The 19,529-nt window shown below is 40.5% G+C and overlaps 1 long non-coding RNA gene across 1 annotated transcript in view; it reads right to left on the reverse strand.

Annotated features, from left to right (window-relative positions):
* Nucleotides 1-1,629: 1,629 nt before the first annotated feature.
* Nucleotides 1,630-19,529, reverse strand: part of LOC145543004 (uncharacterized) — a 29,968-nt gene continuing 12,068 nt past the window's right edge. The window contains exons 2-4 of the long non-coding RNA XR_014080338.1: nt 14,131-14,378; nt 7,481-8,372; nt 1,630-3,374 (exon numbers count right to left, since the gene is read on the reverse strand). This is a non-coding gene — a long non-coding RNA (uncharacterized LOC145543004). The remainder of the gene's footprint in view (nt 3,375-7,480; nt 8,373-14,130; nt 14,379-19,529) is intronic.

Consider the following 19,529-nt stretch of genomic DNA (forward strand, 5'->3'; position numbering starts at 1 on the left):
GGAGCTGAAGGAGACCCCAAACTCCAAGGCTTATCCATAAGGAAAAGACAAAGGAGAAAAAAAGGTAATTTATCCCACCAGAAGATTCCTGTATGTGCTATAGAGTCATAGAGGTTTGAATTCTGAGCTAGCTACTTCTATGTGAACTCGTGGAAATTGTTTAACCTCAGTTCCTTTATTTGTGATATGAGAGCCTCACTGCCTAGCTCTTGAAATGTTCAGCCAGAGACAACGTATGTGAGGTGTCATGCAATCTGTAACTAATAACCAGCAGTAGCACTGGAAACAGTTCCTCAGAGACAACGTGTGTGAGATGTCATGCAATCTGTAACTAATAACCAGCAGTAGCACCAGAAACAGTTCCTCTTTGTTTCCAAGCATATGTGAAGATTGTATTTCCTCTTGAAGTGAGGTAGAGTCATATCAGTAGGTAATGGGTAGAAGTGGCATACATCAGTTCTGAGCTAGAACATTAAGTTGCTGATGTGAGATCCTCTAACCGGTTCTTCTCTTCCTCTACATGACAATTATAGGACTGTATAACAAATGTAGAACTGATGACAAAATTAGGGAAACACTGTTTTGCAAATCCTAATAACACTGACTCAGGCAACTCATAGTAAAACCATTAGGTGAATGAATGATGGAGCACTGGGCATTCCTACAGTAATGCTACCCAAAAGGCTTTCTAGTCACAAGGAGAAAACCTTAATTGTCCTGAATGACATCATCCTAATCCTGTGACCACTGTTAGTAACTCTGATGAAAGGTCAACTAGATATTTTGAGTCTTCTGACATAATACAAAATATCCAATATTACCCATGATACACTCTAGTTTTAAAAAAATTAGAATTTTTCATTAAATCTATGTTTTCATTAAATATTTTCTTTTTTAATGTTTTCATTAAATCTATCAAGTCTTTAGATTCTTAAGCTACAGGACACATAGGTATTAGAGATACAAGCTGAAATCATCACAAGTAATCTGACCTAGTCTCATCAACAAGTCAACAGTGTGAAGAAAGGGTCTGAATTAGATAAAAAAAAAAGAATTGAGATACTTATGTGATTTAAGAGACCAAATATAAATGCAGAGTCCTGAGTTGAATACTTTTGACAATTTCCATTTAAAAGTCATTTGGAGGACAATAAGAGAAATCTGAATGAGATCTAGGTTTTAAATTATGTGGATATATACTGATATTTAAAAAGTGAATATCATTGATGGGGAAAAAACAAATTGAAAAACAATGTACAGGATGAAAATATTTTGCAAAACAGTGTGTGTATCTGGATGCACACATTGAAAAGATCTGGGAATGTACATTCCAAGGAGTTAATAGTGATAAAATTTGGACAATGAAAAAGGATGTGATTATTTTCTTAGTTATGCTTATCTGTATTTTCTAGTTTTCTAAACATATAAAGGTTAAATTGTACTCTAAAAATAAGTAAATATAATAAGTGCGTGCATGCTCAGTCGTGTCTGACTCTTTGCAACCACATGGACTGTAGCCTACCAGGCTCCTCTGTCCCTGGAATTATCCAGCCAAGAATACTGGAGTGGGTTGCATTTCTTACTCCAAAATATAATAAGACTTCACTGCAAAAAAGAGAAGTGTAAACATTTTTTTTTTAGTTAACTGGAAAAATTTTATTTCTGGAAATATAGTTTCTGAGAAAAAAAAACCTTACCACTTAAAAACACCTAGACATATTAGAAATTATATTACAGTCTAAATATAACCAAGTTTTAAAACCTCAAGAATATTTCTAGATATAATACAAATAGAAACTGAGAGCTAAAGCAATGATAGAGTAAGAAAGACTTTGTAACATGAAAGTAGTTGCCCATACTTGGAACCTAGACACCTGGAATCCCAAATCTGAGAGACAGTCTTGGAGCACTGGTAATAAGTGTTCGTACAGGGAACCTGTCTCAGAGACCAACAAGCAGGAGAGATGAGGATATTCACCCTGGGGAAGTTAACCATATTCAGAACTTAGATGCTTGTCATCTACCAAGGAGAAGAAATGGGATTGTTGCCCAGAGAGTAAAGGTTCCTTCTTAGAGCTTACAGACTTGGGGTGCAACAAGTAGAGGAGACAGGGCCTTGACACCTTGGAAGTACGTAACTCTATGTGGAACCTAGACAAGTGGGGCCCTTATAATCTGAACTTGGGGAACTGGATTCAAGCAAGCAGCAAAGACAGCTTTGGTGGCCTGGTAATAGTAAACTATACTGGAAATAGGAACCTGAGATCCAATAGGATAGGACACATGGCTTTTGTGCCTGGGTGTAGAAGATCATACTCAGAACTTGGAGAACTGGGGTACACAGTTTACAACAAGTGAAGAAACAAAGCCTTAGTTCCCTGGGCATAAACACACTGGATCTCACAAGCAGAAGAGACAAGGTCTTAATGCCTTTAAACTATGTGCACATATTTAGTATTTCTGCTCATGAGATCAAACAAGCAGTAGAGACAAGGCTTTAGAACCGTTAGAGTAGCAGTCAATACCCAGAATTTATACTAGGAATCCAAAAGGCAGAGGGGCCTCTGCCCCAGTGCTAGGATACTTTCCCATCATCAAAACCTGATATCCATAGCAAGAAACTAAAACAATATTTTAAAGCAACTATCAACTCAGTTCAATTGCTCAGTTGGGTCCGACTTTTTGTGACTCCGTGGACTGCAGCATGCCAAGCTTCACTGTCCATCACCAACTCCTGGAGCTTGCTCAAACTCATGTCCATTGAGTCAGTGATGCCATCCAGCCATCTCATCCTCTGTCATCCCCTTCTCCTCCTGCCTTCAGTCTTGCCCCAAATCACAGTCTTTTCCACTGAGTCAGTTCTTCGCATCAGGTGGCCAAAGTATCGGAGTTTCAACTTCAGCATCAGTCCTTCCAATGAATATTCAGGACTGATTTCCTTTAGGGTTGACTGGTTTGATCTCCTTGCAGTCCAAGGACTTTCAAGAGTCTTCTCCAACACCACCGTTCAAAAACATCAATTCTTCAGCACTCAGCTTTCTTTTAGTCCAACTCTCACAATAAAAATTTCTTTAAATAACCCAAGATCCAACAAGCAAGGAAGAAACATTGCCCAAGGTATACTTGCCAGCTCCCAGATTCTAGAGCCTTGGAATCCACAAAGCAGAATATCTGAGATCTTCTTGCATGGGGAAAGTTTGCCACTATTGAAAACATACAGACCTGGAATCCAACAAGTACAGGACATAAGGCCTTATCCTGGGAGTAGGTGTTCATCTGCTGAACTTGGAGGTCTGGATTCCTTCAAGTAGGGGAGCCAGGATATTTTCACCTTGGGAATAGTTGCTTATACCCAGATCATAGAGATCTGAAGTCTGCTAAGGAGAAGAGGACAAAATCATGAATGCTCTTGGTGTCATTGCCCATTCTAGGATCCTAGAGAACTGGACTCCAACAAGCAGAGGAGCCTATGCCTCTGTGCCTGGAGATTATTTGCTTTAGTGATTATTATTGTTTAGTGACTAAGTCATGTTTGACTCTTCTGCAACCCCATGGACTGTAGCCTACCAGACTACTCTGTTCATGTGATTTCCCAAACAACAATACTGGAGTGGGTTGCCATTTCTTTCTCCAGGGGATCTTCTCAACCCAGATAACAAACATGTGGCTCCTGTATTACAGGTGAATTCTTTACCACTGAGTCACCACTCAGACCTTAATGATAAGAGATCCAACAAGCAGAGAAAAACGGACATGGTGCCATAGGAGCTTGTAAAAATTTTGGACTCAAAAGATCTGGGACCCATAAAGTAGAATATATGAGACCTTTATGCCCAAGTAGAATTTGTCCCAACTCAACATAGAAATTTGAACTCCAACAAGCAGACTCCAACTACTCTGAAAGTAGTTGCCTATATTCAGATTAGAGATCTGGGGTGCAATAGCAAAGAATACAATGCTTTGGTGACCTGAGAGTAGTTTCTAGAAAATTGGGAATTCTCAATCAGGGAGACAAGGTCCTTTGCCTTAGAAGGTATACATACTCTAGACTTAGATATCTGGAAAACAAAGAGCAAAGAAGGTTAATTTTTGGTGTTATGAGAGTAGTTCCTTACAACCTGAACTCAGGATTCCAATTAGCAGGAGAGATGTAGGCTTGCTAACCGTACGATTACATGCCCATACGCAAAACAGAAAGATCTGGAATCTAACCAGTAAAAGATGTGAGGTGATGATAACCTGAGCATAGTTGTCATACTCAGAACATAGCTACCTGGGATATAATAAGGTCAGGAGACAAGACATGATGTCCTCACAGCAGCTACCATACCCAGAACTACAGACCTGAGACTCAATAAGGAGAAGAAAACAGATCTTACTGCCTTGGGAGTCTATTCTTTCACTCAAACCCTAGAAATTTGGGATTCAACAACAAGGTAAAAAAAAGCTTTGATGTTTGGTGCATAGTGGATTCTACTCAGAAACTAGAGGCTCATTTTTAAAAATATTTATTTATTTGTCTACACTGAGTCTTATTTGCAACACGAGGGATCTTCAATCTTCACTGTAGCACGTGTGATCTAGTTACCTGACCAGAGATAGAACCCGGGCCCACAGTATTGGGAGCGCAGAGTCTTAGCCACTGGATCACCAGGCAAGTCCCAAGGCTCATTTTTAATAAGGGTATTTGACCAGGTCTCAGTGCACAGAGAGTATTCTCACAAACTTGAATAGAGACCTGAGATTCAATACAAAGGAGACAAGGCCCTGTTTCTACTTTTGCTTTATTGACTATGCCAAAGCTTTTGACTATGTGGATCACAACAAACTGTGGAAAATTCTTCAACAGATGGGAATACCAGACCACATGACCTGCCTCCTGAGAAATCTGTATGCCGGTCAAGAAGCAACAATTAGAACTGGATGTGGAAAAATAGACTGGTTCCAAAAAGGAAAAGGAGTACGTCAAGACTATATATTGTCACCCTGCTTATTTAACTTAAATGGAGAGTACATCATGAGAATGCTGGGCTGGAAGAAGCACAAGCTGGAATCACGATTGCTGGGAGAAATATCAATAACCTCAGACATGCAGATGACACCACCCTTATGGCAGAAAGCGAAGGACTTGATGAAAGTGAAAGCCTCTTGATGAAAGTGAAAACGGACAGTGAAAAAGTTGGCTTAAAGCTCAACATTCAGAAAACTAAGATCATGGCATGATCATGCCATGGGCCCATCACTTCATGGCAAATAGATGGGGAAACAATGGAAACAGTGGCTGACTTTATTTTGGGGGGCTCCAAAATCACTGCAGATGGTGATTGCAGCCATGAAATTAAAAGACACTTGCTCTTTGGAGGAAAAGCTATGATCAACCTAAACAGTATATTAAAAAGCAGAGACATTAGTTTGCTAACAAAGATCCATCTAGTCAAAGCTATGGTTTTTCCAGTAGTCATGTATGGATGTGAGAGTTGGACTATAAAGAAAGCTGAGCACCGAAGAATTGATAGTTTTGAACTGTGGTGTTGGAGAAGACTCTTGAGAGTCCCCTGGACTGCAAGGAGATCAAACCAGTCCATCCTAAAGGAAATCAATCCTGAATTTTCATTGGAAGGACTGATGCTGAAACTGAAGCTGCTATACTTTGGCCACCTGATGTGAAGAACTGACTCATTTGAAAAGACCCTGATGCTTGGAAAGACTGAAGGCAGGAGAAGGGGATGACAGAGGATGAACTAGTTGGATGGCATCACTGATTCAATGGACATGAGTTTGAGTAAGTTCCAGGAGTTGGTGATGGACAGAGAAGCCTCGTGTGCTGCAGTTCATGGAGTCACAAAGAGTCAGACATGACTGAGCAACTGAACTGAACTGAAGGCCCTGTTTCCCATGATTGGTTCTTAAACACCAGCGATCCAACAAGCAGAATAGAATAGGCTTTGCCGAGTTGAGAGAAGTAGCCCGTATTATTATTATGAATCTAAATTCTTTCTACTGAAGAATAGACAAGGCCTTAGTCTTAGAATAGTTGCCAGTATCTGAAACCAACAAGCAAGGATGACCCACAAGCAAGAGGACCAATAAACAACAAGCAAGAATGACCAGTTTTTGTGTATTATGGTTTGTCTATCTACTGTGAACCTAGACGTTGGTGCCAATAAGAGAGAAAGTCAGCCAAAGGCACCGAGTGGGTAGCTTTCTATGCTTTGAACCTAGAGAATTTGTATCCAACAAGTATAGATATTCATACTTGAAATCTTGACATCTTGTTTTGTGGCAGTCTAACCAATCTATAGTGATGCTGTTAGCTGGGAATGTCTGGTGCACTCATCTAGATCCATACTGCTTGTGGCAGCTCCACAGACATTTCCCCAGTGGTATGGCTGGACCAGCCCTTGTGGTTTTTATTATGATTGGAAGATGCACATCAGCAACAAACATCATGGAACTTTGAAAAAGCAAGTTTTATTACTCACAGGACCTAGAAGGTACATTGCATGCCTGGGGCAAGATAGCAAGGTTACGGAGAGAGACAGAGAGAGTGCCTACAGATGGAGGGTTCTGCCTAGGGATTTATAGGTTCACTATTGGTGAATTTACCACTTGAGTTAATGGTAAATCAGCGCTCATGTACGGTTGTGAGAGCCGAACCATAAAGAATGCAGAACACCAAAGAATTGATGCCTTTGAACTGTGGTGCTGGAGAAGACTCCTGAAAGCCCCTTGGGCAGCAAGGAGATCAAATCCGTAAATCTTAAGGGAGATAAACCCTGAATATTCACTGGAAGGACTGATGCTGAAACTGAAGCTCAAAAAGATGACTCATTGGGAAAGTCCCTGATGCCGGGAAAGATTGAGGGCAGAAGAAGAGGGTGTCAGAGGATGAGATGGCTGGATGGCTTCACCAATGCAATGAACATGAACTTGGGCAAACTCTGGGAAATGGTGAGAGACAGGGAGACCTGTCAGGCTGCAGTCCATGGGGTTGCAAAGAACTGGACATGACTGGGCAACGGAACAACAGCCACAGTTGGTGAATTTAAAACATAAGAGCAAGGATTAAAGTGCACGAAGTGGAAAGTGGAAAGCAGGGTTGGTCAGTTATCTGGTCTTTATGAATTTTCTATTAAGGGGAAATTCATGGGTGGGTTATCTCTTCATCTAGTTGGGTAGCTAGGAATATGTTTATTCAAGATGGACTTCTTTGAAATGTGTATGTGTGCTTACTTGCTCACTCATGTTCGACTCTTTGCAAACCCATGGACTACAGCTTGCTGGACTCCTATACCCATGGGGATTCTCCAGGCAAAAATACTGGAGAGGGTTGCCATGCCCTCCTCTAGGGGATCTTCCCAACCCAGGGATCGAACTCAGGTCCCCCGAATTACAGGAAGATTCTTTACTGTCTGAGCCACCAGGGAAGCCCTCTTTAAAATGAATGACTGGAATCAAAAGCTTAATGCCAGGCACTCACCTTCACATATGGGATCTAAAAGCAGTGGAAACAAGCAAGCTTTGGTTGTTGTTACTGTTCATTTGCTAAGTGGTGTGGACTCTTTGTGATGACATGGACTGTAGCACACCAGGCTCCTCCAGGAGTTTGCTCAAATTCATGTCCTTTGAGTCAGTGATGCTATCTAGGCATCTCATTCTCTACAGCCTCCTTCTCCTTTTGCCCTCAATCCTTCCCAGCATCAGGGTCTTTTCCAGTGAGTCAGCTCTTCTCATCAGATGACCAAAGTACTGAAGCTTCAGCTTCAGTGACAGTCAGTCCTTCCAAAGAATAATCAGGATTGATTTCCTTTAGGATTGACTTGTTTGATCTCTTTGTAGTCCAAGAGTTTCAGTAGTCTTCTCCATCACCACAATTCAAAAGCATCAATTCTTCAGCACTCAGCCTTCTTTATGGACCAACTCTCACATCTGTACATGACTAATGGAAAACCATAGCTTTGACTATATGGACCTTTGTTGGTAAAGTGACGTCTCTGCTTTTAATATGCTGTCTAGGTTTGTCACAGCTTTCCTTCCAAGGAGCTAGTGTCTCTTAATTTCATGGCTGCAGTTACCATCCACAGTAATTTTTGGAACCCAAGAAAATAAAATTTGTTACTGCTTTTACTTTTTTCCCAATATATTTGCCATGAAGTGATGGGACCAGTTGCCATGATCTTTGTTTTTTGAATGTTGAGTTTTAAGCCAGCGTTCCCTCTCTACTATCACCCTCATCAAGACGCTCTTTAGTTCCTCTTCACTTTCTGCCATTAGAGTGGTATCATCTGCATATCTTCGATTGTAGATATCTCTCTCAGCAATCTTGATTCCAGCTTGTGATTCATCCAGCCTGGCATTTCGTATGATGTACTCTGCATAAATAAATACTCTGTTAAATAAACAGAGTGACAATATACAGCCTTGTCTTACTCTTTGCCCAATTTTGAAGCAGTTCGTTGTTCCATGTCTGGTTCTAACTGTTGTTTCTTGACCTGCATACAGGTTTCTCAAGAGACAGTTAAGGTGGTCTGGTACTCTCTTCTTTTCAAGAATTTTCCACTGATTGTTGTGATCCACACAGCCAAAGGCTTTAGTATAGTCAATGAAGCAGAAGTAGATGTTTTTCTGGAATTCTCTTGGTTCTTTAAGGTCCAACAGATGTTGGCAGTTTGATCTCTGGTTCCTCTGCCTCTTTGAAACCCAGGTTTTACATCTGGAAGTTCTTGGTTCACATACTGCTGAAGCCTAGCTTGAAGGATTTTGAGCATTACCTTGCTAGCATGTGAAATGAGTGCAATTGTATGGTAGTTTGAATATTCTTTGGCATTGCCTTTCTTTTGGATTGAAATTAAAACTGAACTTTTCCAGTCCTGTGGTCACTGATGAGTTCTCTAAATTTGCTGACATGTTGAGTGCAGTACTTTAACAGTATCATCTTTTAGGATTTTAAATAGCTCAGCTGGAATTTCATCACCCCCACTAGCTTTGTTCATAGTAATGCTTCCTAAGGTCCACTTGACATCACACTCCAGGATGTCTGGCTCTAGGTGAGTGACCGCAGTCATGATTATCTGAGACATTAAGACCTTTCTTGTATAGTTCTTTATATATTCTTGCCATTTCTTAATTTCTTCTGCTTCTGTTAGGTCTTTACTATCTCTGTCCTTTATCGTAGCCATCCTTGCATGAAATGTTCCCTTGGTGTCTCCAATTTTCTTGAAGATATCGCTAGTCTTTCCTATTTTATTGGTTTCCTCTATTTATTTGCATTGTTCATTGAATAAGGCTTTCCTATCTGTCCTTGCTTTTCTCTGGTACTCTGGTATATCTTTCCCTTTCTCCCTTTCACTTCTCTTCTTTTCACATTTATTTTTAAAGCCTCCTCAGACAACCATTTTGCCTTGTTTTTTTTTTTTTTCCCTTTTGCCTTCTTGCATTTATTTTGCTTTGGGATGGTTTGGGTCACTGCCTCCTGTACGATGTTACGATCCTCTGTCCTTAATTTTTCAGGCACTCTGTCTATCAGATCTAATCCCTTGAATCTATTTGTCACCTCCACCGTACAATCATAAGGGATTTGATTTAGGTCATACCTAAGGCCTAGTGGTTTTCCCTACTTTCTTAAATTTAACCCTGAATTTTGCAATAAGGATTTCATGATCTGAGCCACAGTCAGTTCCAGGTCTTGTTTTTGCTGACTGTATAGAGCCATAAAGATGATGCTGTTAAAGTGCTGCAGTCAATATACCAGCAAATTTGGAAAACTCAGCAATGGCCACAGGACTGGAAAAAGTCAGTTTTCATTCCAATCCCAAACAAAGGCAATGCCAACGAATGTTCAAACTACCATACAATTGTACTCATCTCACACGGTAGCAAAGAAATGCTCAAAATTCTCCAAGCCAGGCTTCAACATTAAATGAACCATGAACTTCCAGATGTTCAAGCTGGATTTTGAAAAGGCAGAGGAACCAGAGATCAAATTGCCAACATCCGTTAGATCATAGAAAAAGCAAGAGAGTTACAGAAAAACATCTACTTCTGCTTTATTGACTATGACAAAGCCTTTGACTGTGTAGATCACAACAAACTGTGAAAAATTCTTTAACAGATGGGAATACCAGACTACCTGACCTGCTTCCTGAGGCTTTAAAGGTCAAGAAGCAACAGTTAGAACCAGATATGGAACAACAGACTGATTCCAAATCAGAAAGGATTACGTCAAGGCTGTATATTTTCACCCTGCTTGTTTAACTCATATGCAGAGCACATCATGCAAAATGCTGGGCTGGATGAAGCACAATCTGGAATCAAGATTGCTGGGAGAAATATCAGTAACCTCAGATATGCAGATGACACCACCCTTGTGTCAGAAAGTGAAGAACAACTAAAGAGCCATTTGATGAAAGTGAAAGAGGAGAGTGAAAAATTTGGCTTAAAACTCAATATTCAGAAAACTAAGATCATAGCATCTGGTCCCATCACTTCATGTCAAAGGTCTCTAGAGCATGAATAACTGAAGCACCTTTGAAGCCAAGAAGGTCTCATCTCTCTGCTTTTACACCCAAGATCTCCAGGTTACAAGTAGGCCTTATTCCTTCTTTGTTGGCTTATACATCTCTAGGTTCTAAGTATGTGCACTTATCACAGGTTCCAAAACCATATCTCCACCAATTTTTCAGATTCCAAATTGTTAGAATTCAAGTATAGTACTAACCCTCCATGCATTCAGACCTCATTTCCTGTTACTGTGAGATCCAAGGAGGCCACCCCCTTCAGGGCACCAAAGCACTGATTTTTGAATAACAGTTTCTCATGTTCCAAGTATGACCACTTCTCCTTGTGTCATACACTTGTCAGATCCCAGGTTTTGGTTCCAAGTATGAGACACTACTCTTAGGCCAACAAGGCCATTGCTTTTTGGATAAACATCTCTGAGTCCTCAATACGTAAACCTATTTCAGCTTTAAAGCTTGCCTCCACCTTTCATGGATCACAGCCTTGTTGTAGCAAAAGGAGTTGCGTAACTCAGTGAAGCTATGATTCATGCCATACAGAGCCACCTAAGACAGATGGGTCATAGTGAAGTGTTCTGACAAAATGTGGTCTGCGGGAGGAAGAAATGGCAGCCCACTCCAGTATTCTTGCCTGGAGAACCCCATGGATAGTATGAAAAGGCAAAAAGATGAGATGACAGAAAATGAGTCCCACAATCGGAAGATGTCCAATATGTCACTGAGGAAGAGTGGAGAGCAATTTCCAGGAAGAATGAAATGGCTGGGCCTAAGTGGAAACAATGCTCAGCCATGGAGGTGTCTGAGGGTGAAAGCAAAGTCCAACGCTGTAAGAAAAATATTGCATAGGAATTTGGAATGTTAGGTCCATAAATCAAGCTGAGCTGGACGTGGTCAAGCAGGAGATGGCAAGAGTGAACACTGACACTGACTACCAATCAGTGAACTAAAATGGACAGGAATGGGAGACGTTACTTCAGATTACCACTGTATCTACTACTGTGGGCAAGAATGCCTTAGAAGAAATAGAGTCACCCTCATAGTCAACAAAAGAGTCCAAAATGCAGTACTTGGCTGCAATTTCAAAAACAACAGATAGATCTCAGTTTGTTTTCAAGGCAAACCATTCAACATTACAGTAATCCAAGTCTATGCCCCAACCACTGATGGTAAAGAAGTTGAAGTTGACCAGTTCTATGAAGACTCATAAAACCTTCTAGAACTAACACCAAAAAAAGACATCCTTCTCATCATAGGGGATTGGAATGCAAAAGTTGGAAGTCAAAAGTTACCTAGAATACCAGGCAACTTTGGCCTTGGAGTATATGAAGTGGGTCAAAGGCTAACAGAGTTTTGTCAAGAGAACACACTGGAATGCTCTTGGGTTACGAGGTTGGAACCTTCATGAATGAGATTAATACTATAATAAAAGAGACCCCACAGAGCTCCCTTTCCCTATGTAAGGATACAGCAAAAAGATAGCAAGCTAACTAAGAAGAAGTGGACCATAACCTGACACTGAATCTGCTGGTGCCTTGTCTTAGACTTCTAGCCTCCAGGCTGTGAGAAATAAAAATGTGATGTCTATAAGCCATCCAGTTTATCCAAGCAGAGGAGGATGTCTGCTACAGTAGGCTGAACAGATTAAGACACATTAAGTCTGTATTTAGCCTATATTTAGAACCTAGGGAACTTGGATCCAAGAAGCAAAGGCAAGAAAGTCATGGTGCTCCGGTAGTAAATACATTTCCTCAGAAGCTAGAAACATTGGATACATCAAAAAGGGAGAGAAGGTTGTATTGTCCAGAGAAGAGCTGCCAATAGTTGGATCCTATATGTTAGAGAAATAACAAGCAAAAAAGATAAGATTTGGTGTTCTTGGAACTTTTGCTCATGCTCAGAACCTAATACTTGGGATTCAACGAACAGCAGAAAAAAGGCCATTATGTCTTGGGAGTAATAGTCCCCACTCAAAACCCAGAGGAGCAAAATAGCACAGTTCAGTTCAGTTCACTCAGTCGAGTCCGACTCTTTGCATGAAGCGCAGCACGCCAGGCCTCCCTGTCCATCACCAACTCCTGGAGTTCACCCAAACTCATGTCCATTGACTCGGTGATCCCATCCAACCATCTCGTCCTCTGTCGTGCCCTTCTCCTCCTGCCTTCAATCTTTCCCAACACCAGGGTCTTTTCAAATGAGTCAGCTCTTCACGTGAGGTGGCCAAAGTATTGGAGTTTCAGCTTAAACATCAGTCCTTCCAATGAACACCCAGGACTGATCTCCTTTAGGATGGACTGGTTGGATCTCCTTGCAGTCAAAGGGATTCTCAAGAGTCTTCTCCAATACCACAGTTCAAAACCATCAATTCTTTGGCACTCAGCTTTCTTTATAGTCCAACTCCCATATCCATACACGACTACTGAGAAAACCATAGCCTTGACTAGACAGATCTTTGTTGACAAAGTAATGTCTCTGCTTTTTAATATGCTGTCTAGGTTGGTCATAACTTTCCTTCCAAGGAGTAAGCGTCTTTCCATTTCATGGCTGCAATCACCATCTGCAGTGATTTTGGATCCCAGAAAAATAAAGTCAGCCACTGTTTCCACTGTTTCCTCATCTATTTGCCATGAAGTAATGGGACCGGATGCCATGATCTTAGTTTTCTGAATGTTGCGCTTTAAGTCAACTTTTTCACTCTCCTCTCTCACTTTCATCAAGAGGCTCTTTAGTTCTTCTTTGCTTTCTGCCATAAGGGTGGTGTCATCTGCATATCTGAGGTTATTGATATTTCTCCTGGCAATCTTGATTCCAGCTTGGGCTTCTTCCACCCCAGCGTTTCTCATGATGTACTCTGCATATAAGGTAAATAAGCAGGGTAACAATATACAGCCTTGACTTACTCCTTTTTCAATTTGGAACCAGTCTGTTGTTCCATGTCCAGTTCTAACTGTTGCTTCCTGACCTGCATACAGGTTTCTCAAGAGGCAGGTCAGGTGATCTGGTATTCCCATCTCTTTCAGAATTTTCCACAGTTTATTGTGATCCACAGAGTCAAAGGCTTTGGCATAGGCAATAAAGTAGAAATAGATGTTTTTCTGGAACTCTCGTGCTTTTTTGATGATCCAGCGAATGTTGGCAATTTGATCTCTGGTTCCTCTGCCTTTTCTAAAACCAGCTTGAACATCTGGAAGTTCACGGTTCACGTATTGCTGAAGCCTGGCTTGGAGAATTTTAAGCATTACTTCTCTAGCGTGTGCTACCACTGCTGTTAAGTCACGTCAGTCGTGTCCAACTCTGTGTGACCCCATAGACGGCAGCGCATCAGGCTCCGCCGTCCCTGGGATTCTCCAGGCAAGAACACTGGAGTGGGTTGCCATTTCCTTCTCCAATGCATGAAAGCGAAAAGTGAAAGTGAAGTCGCTCAGTCGTGTCCGACTGGTAGCGACCCCATGGACTACAGCCTACCAGGCTCCTCCATCCATGGGATTTTTCAGGCAAGAATACTGGAGTGGGTTGCCATTGCCTTCTCCGACTAGCGTGTGAAATGAGTGCAATTGTGTGGTAGTTTGAGCATTCTTTGGCATTGCCTTTCTTTGGGATTGGGGTGAAAACTGACCTTTTCCAGTCCTGTGGCCACTGCTGAGTTTTCCAAATTTGCTGGCGTATCAACTGCAGCACTTTCACAGCATCATCTTTCAGGATTTGAAATAGCTCAGCTGGAATTCCATCACCTCCACTGGCTTTGTTCGTAGTGATGCTTTCTAAGGCCCACTTGACTTCACATTCCAGGATGTCTGGCTCTAGCAGAGGAAAAATGGTTTTCTTGTCCATGCAAAGAAAGGTTTTCTTATCCATACTCTGAACCTAGAGATTTTGATTCCAAGAAGCAGAGGAGTAAAGGAAATATATTTATATTATAAGGGAAATATATTTAATACATTTAGAAAAATAAAAGTGAAATTAAAAATCTTAGGGGAGTTTCCTGGTGCTTAGTGGTTAGGGTTCTGGGCTTCTACTGCCTTGGCCCAGGTTCAAGCCCTGGTCAGGGAACTGAGATCCTACAAACCACACAGTGTGGCCAGAAAAAAGTATATAAATAAAATCCTGTGAAGACAAAGCAACTTAAAAATAAGAACCCTAGAAAGTTTGAAAAGGAATAGATCTTCTCATAATAAAAGTAAAAATATTGAAATTTGAAGTTCAACTCGTGGTTTAATTGAGCAAACTATCACCTTTGGGTTGTCTACCTATTTCTCTGAAAAAGTGCATTAGCACACAGCCACACATTTTTTTTTAAAATATTATCTCTTCTCCTTTCTCAGTGTAACTGCCGAGTTGAGCAGTTGCAACTACACCTGTATATCTAAAAACCTAAAATTACAACTATCTGGCCCTGTAAGTAGGGGCTTCCCAGATGGCATCAGTAGTAAAGAACCTGCCTGCCAAAGCAGGGGACATAAGAGACAAGGGCTTGATCCCTGGGTCAGTTAAATCCCCTGGAGGCAAGCATGGCAAATCCACTCCCGTATTCTTGCCTGGAGAATCCCATGGACAGTGGAGCCTGGAGGGCAATAGTCCGCAGGGTCACAAAGAGATGGACACAACAGAAGCAATTTAGCACACACAGCCCTGTAAGTAAAAGTTTGTCAATTTCTGATTTAAACAGATTATACATAGCTGAAATAAACTAAAAGTTCAAACTGAAGTTATATCTGATGAAACCACCTAGTATATGGAATGGAGGCAAGGAGATCTAGGATTCAAAAGATTAGAAGACCTTGAAGAAAAAATGAGATTGTCTAACATAGGTACCAAAAAACCTTTTCTGTCAAAGGCTAGGTAATAAATATTTTAGGGCCATATGGTCTCTGTCACAAGTACTCTCCCTTGTTGTTATAGTGGATAAATATAAAACATACATAAATGAATAAACAATGCTGTGCTCCAACAAAACTTTAGTTACAAAAATAGAAAGGAGACTATATACAGTCAGTGAGCCAAGTTTGCTGATTCTAGAGCTAATACACATCCAACTGGAGTTTTTAAAAAAGAGAAAAATTAAAATGAGTGAGGGGCATTATTTGAAGAGATATTTGAAATTTTGCTGGAATTGATTAAAATAACATGAATCATCAGATTCAAAAAGTAAAACAAATCTTAAGAAGAATAAACATAAAGAAATATACGTTGCTGTTAACTGTAAAATATCTAGGACAAATAGAAGATCTAAAGTGCAGCAAAAAAGAAATTACATATTGACACAAATAAATGTTCATTAGACTGACAGCTTGCCAACAGCAACAATGGAAAACATAAGGCAATGGGACAATATTTCAGAGCTGAGAAAAAAAGATTGTCAACACAGAATTTTATACCAGTGAAATGAGTTATAAAGTTCAAAATGAGGGCAGGGGTGTGATGTCAGTGAAAATGGGAAAAAAGCACCCTGAATATTCTCTTCTCCATAAAATCAGAGAAAGAGGAAACAAACTGGCAAAAGTTGTTAGAATCAACTCTTTCAGAACCCTGGAAATTAACCAAAAGCTTGCAGCAACCTGCAGGAAACATTTGTTCAAGAAAAAATCTGCTAAACTGTGGTAAGAATACTGATTTCTGTGACGTTTTAACTTTCCCCAGTCCCATCCTAAGTGCTCCAGCTCAGTGGCAGCCTCGAAAAAAATCAACGCACATTAATGTGAAATCAAGAAGTCTAGCAGGCACTGGGGGAACAGAATGGGGCTGGGGTTCTTTTGAGATTTCATTCCAGAAGAATTGTCATAATTTTACCTGTCTGGTGGTTCACTCAAAGACCCTACTTGCAAGGATGTCTGTATTTGAATGGATTAATACCTCTTCCAGTACAAAAAGCCTATTCCATGCAGTTGTTCAAGAAAATTACAGGCAAGTGTTTATCTTTATAGCTGCATGAGGAAATAAATTAATAGTTGGAGCAAATGATAGACCAAGCAAAAAAGTTTAACACATGTAAAATGAGCTGAAAAGCTATGATATATCTTCAGAAATCTAGAAGGCCACATACATGTGCCAGGCTGTGTGCATGATCAGGAAATATCTGAGAAGGTCCTCAGAGTCACCTCTGGTTAACTATGAGACTCTGTGTAAGCAAGAAGTGAAGGCTAAGGCAGAGCTGGCACCTGCCTGCCTGGATGTTGAAGGCATGCCCTTGTCTGCATAAAATCTATTGGTGAAGACTGGAACAGTTTTTGGCTCTAGGTACTTAGGGAAATCTCTGTTCAATCATTAACTGAATACCAAGTGAACAGAATGGAGACTTGAAAGACAATGGCCACACATGACAAAGAATATAGACTGTACAGAATTAGTTTAGAAAAATCATTAAACAAACAACAACAATAGTAGCAACCCTGGGGAAGAGAAAGAATTTGATTTATAGAATTGCCATATGTTATTTCAAATGTCCAGTTTTCAGCAAAAATTATGACACATTTAAAAAAACAAGAAAGTGTGGCCTATAAATAGCAGGGAGGTAGAGGCAATCAATAGAAACTGTCCCTGAGGAAGCCCAGATGTTGGGCTTACTAAGCAAAGATATTTCTTTTTAAATATTTATTTATTTGGCTGCATCAAGTCTTAGTTGTGGCACACAGGCTTCTCTCTAGCTGAGGTGCATGAGCTTAGTTGCCCTGAGGCATGTGGGATCTTAATTCCCCTACCAGGGATCAAACTCGCATCCCCTGCATTGGAAGGCAGATTCTTAAGCACTGGACCACCAGGGAAATCCCTAGATAAAGATTTTAAATAAGCTATTTTAATATATTCAAAGAATTAAAGGAAACTACTTCTAAAAGAATCTTTACAAATAATGTCTCATCAAATAGAGAATGTCAGTTAAGAGATAAATTGTTGTTGTTCAGTTGCTTGGTCCTGTCTGACTCTTTGTGACCCCATAGACTGCAGCATGCCAGGTTTCCCTGTGCTTCACTATCTCCTGGAGTTTGTTAAAACTCGTATCTGTTGAGTCGATAATGCAATCCAACCATCTCACCTCTGACAGAGGTGACCCTCTGTCACCTCCTTCTCCTCCTGCCCTCAATCCTTCCCAGCATCACATTTTTTTTTCCAATGAGCTGGCTCTTTGCATCAGGTGGCCAATTATTGGAGCTTCAGCTTCAGCATCAGTCCTTCTGATAGCTTATGATCTTTGAAGAAGACAGTTTTAGCCTTGGGACTAGCAGAGATGATGCTTCAGGCACTCAGAGTTTTGTGTGGCAAAAGGTTTATTACAGTGAAAAAGGAATAGAAAATCTTCTGACATGGACATCAGAGGGGGCAGAGAATGCTCCACTTACTAGTTTGGGTGGGGCTTTATATACTTTTTCAATTGGTTACTAAGAATAGATTGAAAGACAAAACAGGAGATCTGGTTATCGGGAAGCTTGGCACTTAGCGCTCACTAAGGGTAAACTGAAGGGAACGGGGCTGTGGTGGAGACTTTCCTAAGATATTTTATCAATAAAGAAACAGCTTCTCCCAGGGGGATTTATAAGAGCTACAGCATAAAGAGTGGCATTGTTGGCTGTGGGTCCCAGCAGCTCGGGCAGCGGGAAAAGCAGCCGCAGTCAGGCTACTCGGCCTCGCCAAGGCTCTTGGCGCACCGTGGCCTTCAGGCTCCGACTCTCGCCCACCCCGCCGCCACGATGCCCAAGAGGAAGTTCAGCTCCGCAGAGGGAGCGGCGAAAGAGGAGCCTTTAAAGGTATTACCAGACCCATTCCCACAACATACATCTTAAAAAAACAGGCTTAGTCAGAAGTTTCTTGCTAAGGAAAAACATTTCCTCAAGCAAGATACAATGTTGTTGTATAATCATTAGTACAGAGCTTAAGGAAAAACATACCCTTGATCAAGATGAGTTATTTTGTTGTGTAATCATTGTTCTGGGCTTAAGGAAAGTCTTAGAATAAACAGATTGTTGCCATAACAACTCAGAGGTTAAGAAAAAAAATGTCTTATGTGACAATAGGAAGGAATATATATATTAAAAAAAAAACACTTGTACTTTTTCCTTCTGGAGGGCCCTGGACTCCTTATCAACCTAAGAATCAATTCTCTCACTTACAATTAATATTCAGAGCTGATTTCCTTTAGGATTGACTGGTTTGATCTCCTTGGAGTCCAAGAATTCTCAAGAGTCCTCTCCAGCACCACAGTTCAAAAGCATCAAATATTTGGTGCTCAGCCTTCCATGTTATCCCACTCTAACATCTGTACATGACTACTGGAAAAATCATAGCTGTGACTATATAGACCTTTGTTGGCAAAGTGATGTCTCTGCTTTTTAACAGACTGTCTATGTTTGTCACAGCTTTCCTTCCAAGGAGCAAGCATCTTTTAATTTCACGGCTGCAGTCACTGTCCACAGTGATTTTGGAGCCTGAGAAAATAAAGTCTGTCACTGTTTCCATTTTTCCCCATCTATTTGCCATGAAGTTATGGGGTTAATTAAGACATATAAATTACAAAAGTGAACCAAGTAGAAGATATAACAATTATAAATATATATGTACCTAACATAGGAGCACTACAATATGTAAGGCAAATGCTAACAAGTATGAAAGGGGAAATTAATAATAACACAATAATAGTGGGAGACTTTCATACCCCACTCACACCTATGGACAGATCAACTAAACAGAAAATTAACGAGGAAACACAAACTCTAAATGACACAATGGACCGGTGAGACCTAATTGATATCTATAGGACATTTCACCCCAAAACAATGAATTTCACCTTTTTCTCAAGTGCACTTGGAAATTTTTCCAGGATAGATCACATCCTGGGCCATAAATTTAGCCTTGGTAAATTCAAAAAAAAATTGAAATCATTCCAAGCATCTTTTCTGATCACAATGCATTAAGATTAGATGTCCATTACAGCAGAAAAACTATTAAAAATTCCAACATATGGAAGCTGAACAACACGCTTCTGAATAACCAACAAATCACAGAAGAAATCAAAAAAGAAATCAAAGT

This window comes from Giraffa tippelskirchi, chromosome 3 (genome assembly GCF_054371585.1).
Source record: "Giraffa tippelskirchi isolate mGirTip1 chromosome 3, T2T-mGirTip1v1.2.pri, whole genome shotgun sequence".
Classification (NCBI taxonomy): domain Eukaryota; kingdom Metazoa; phylum Chordata; class Mammalia; order Artiodactyla; family Giraffidae; genus Giraffa; species Giraffa tippelskirchi.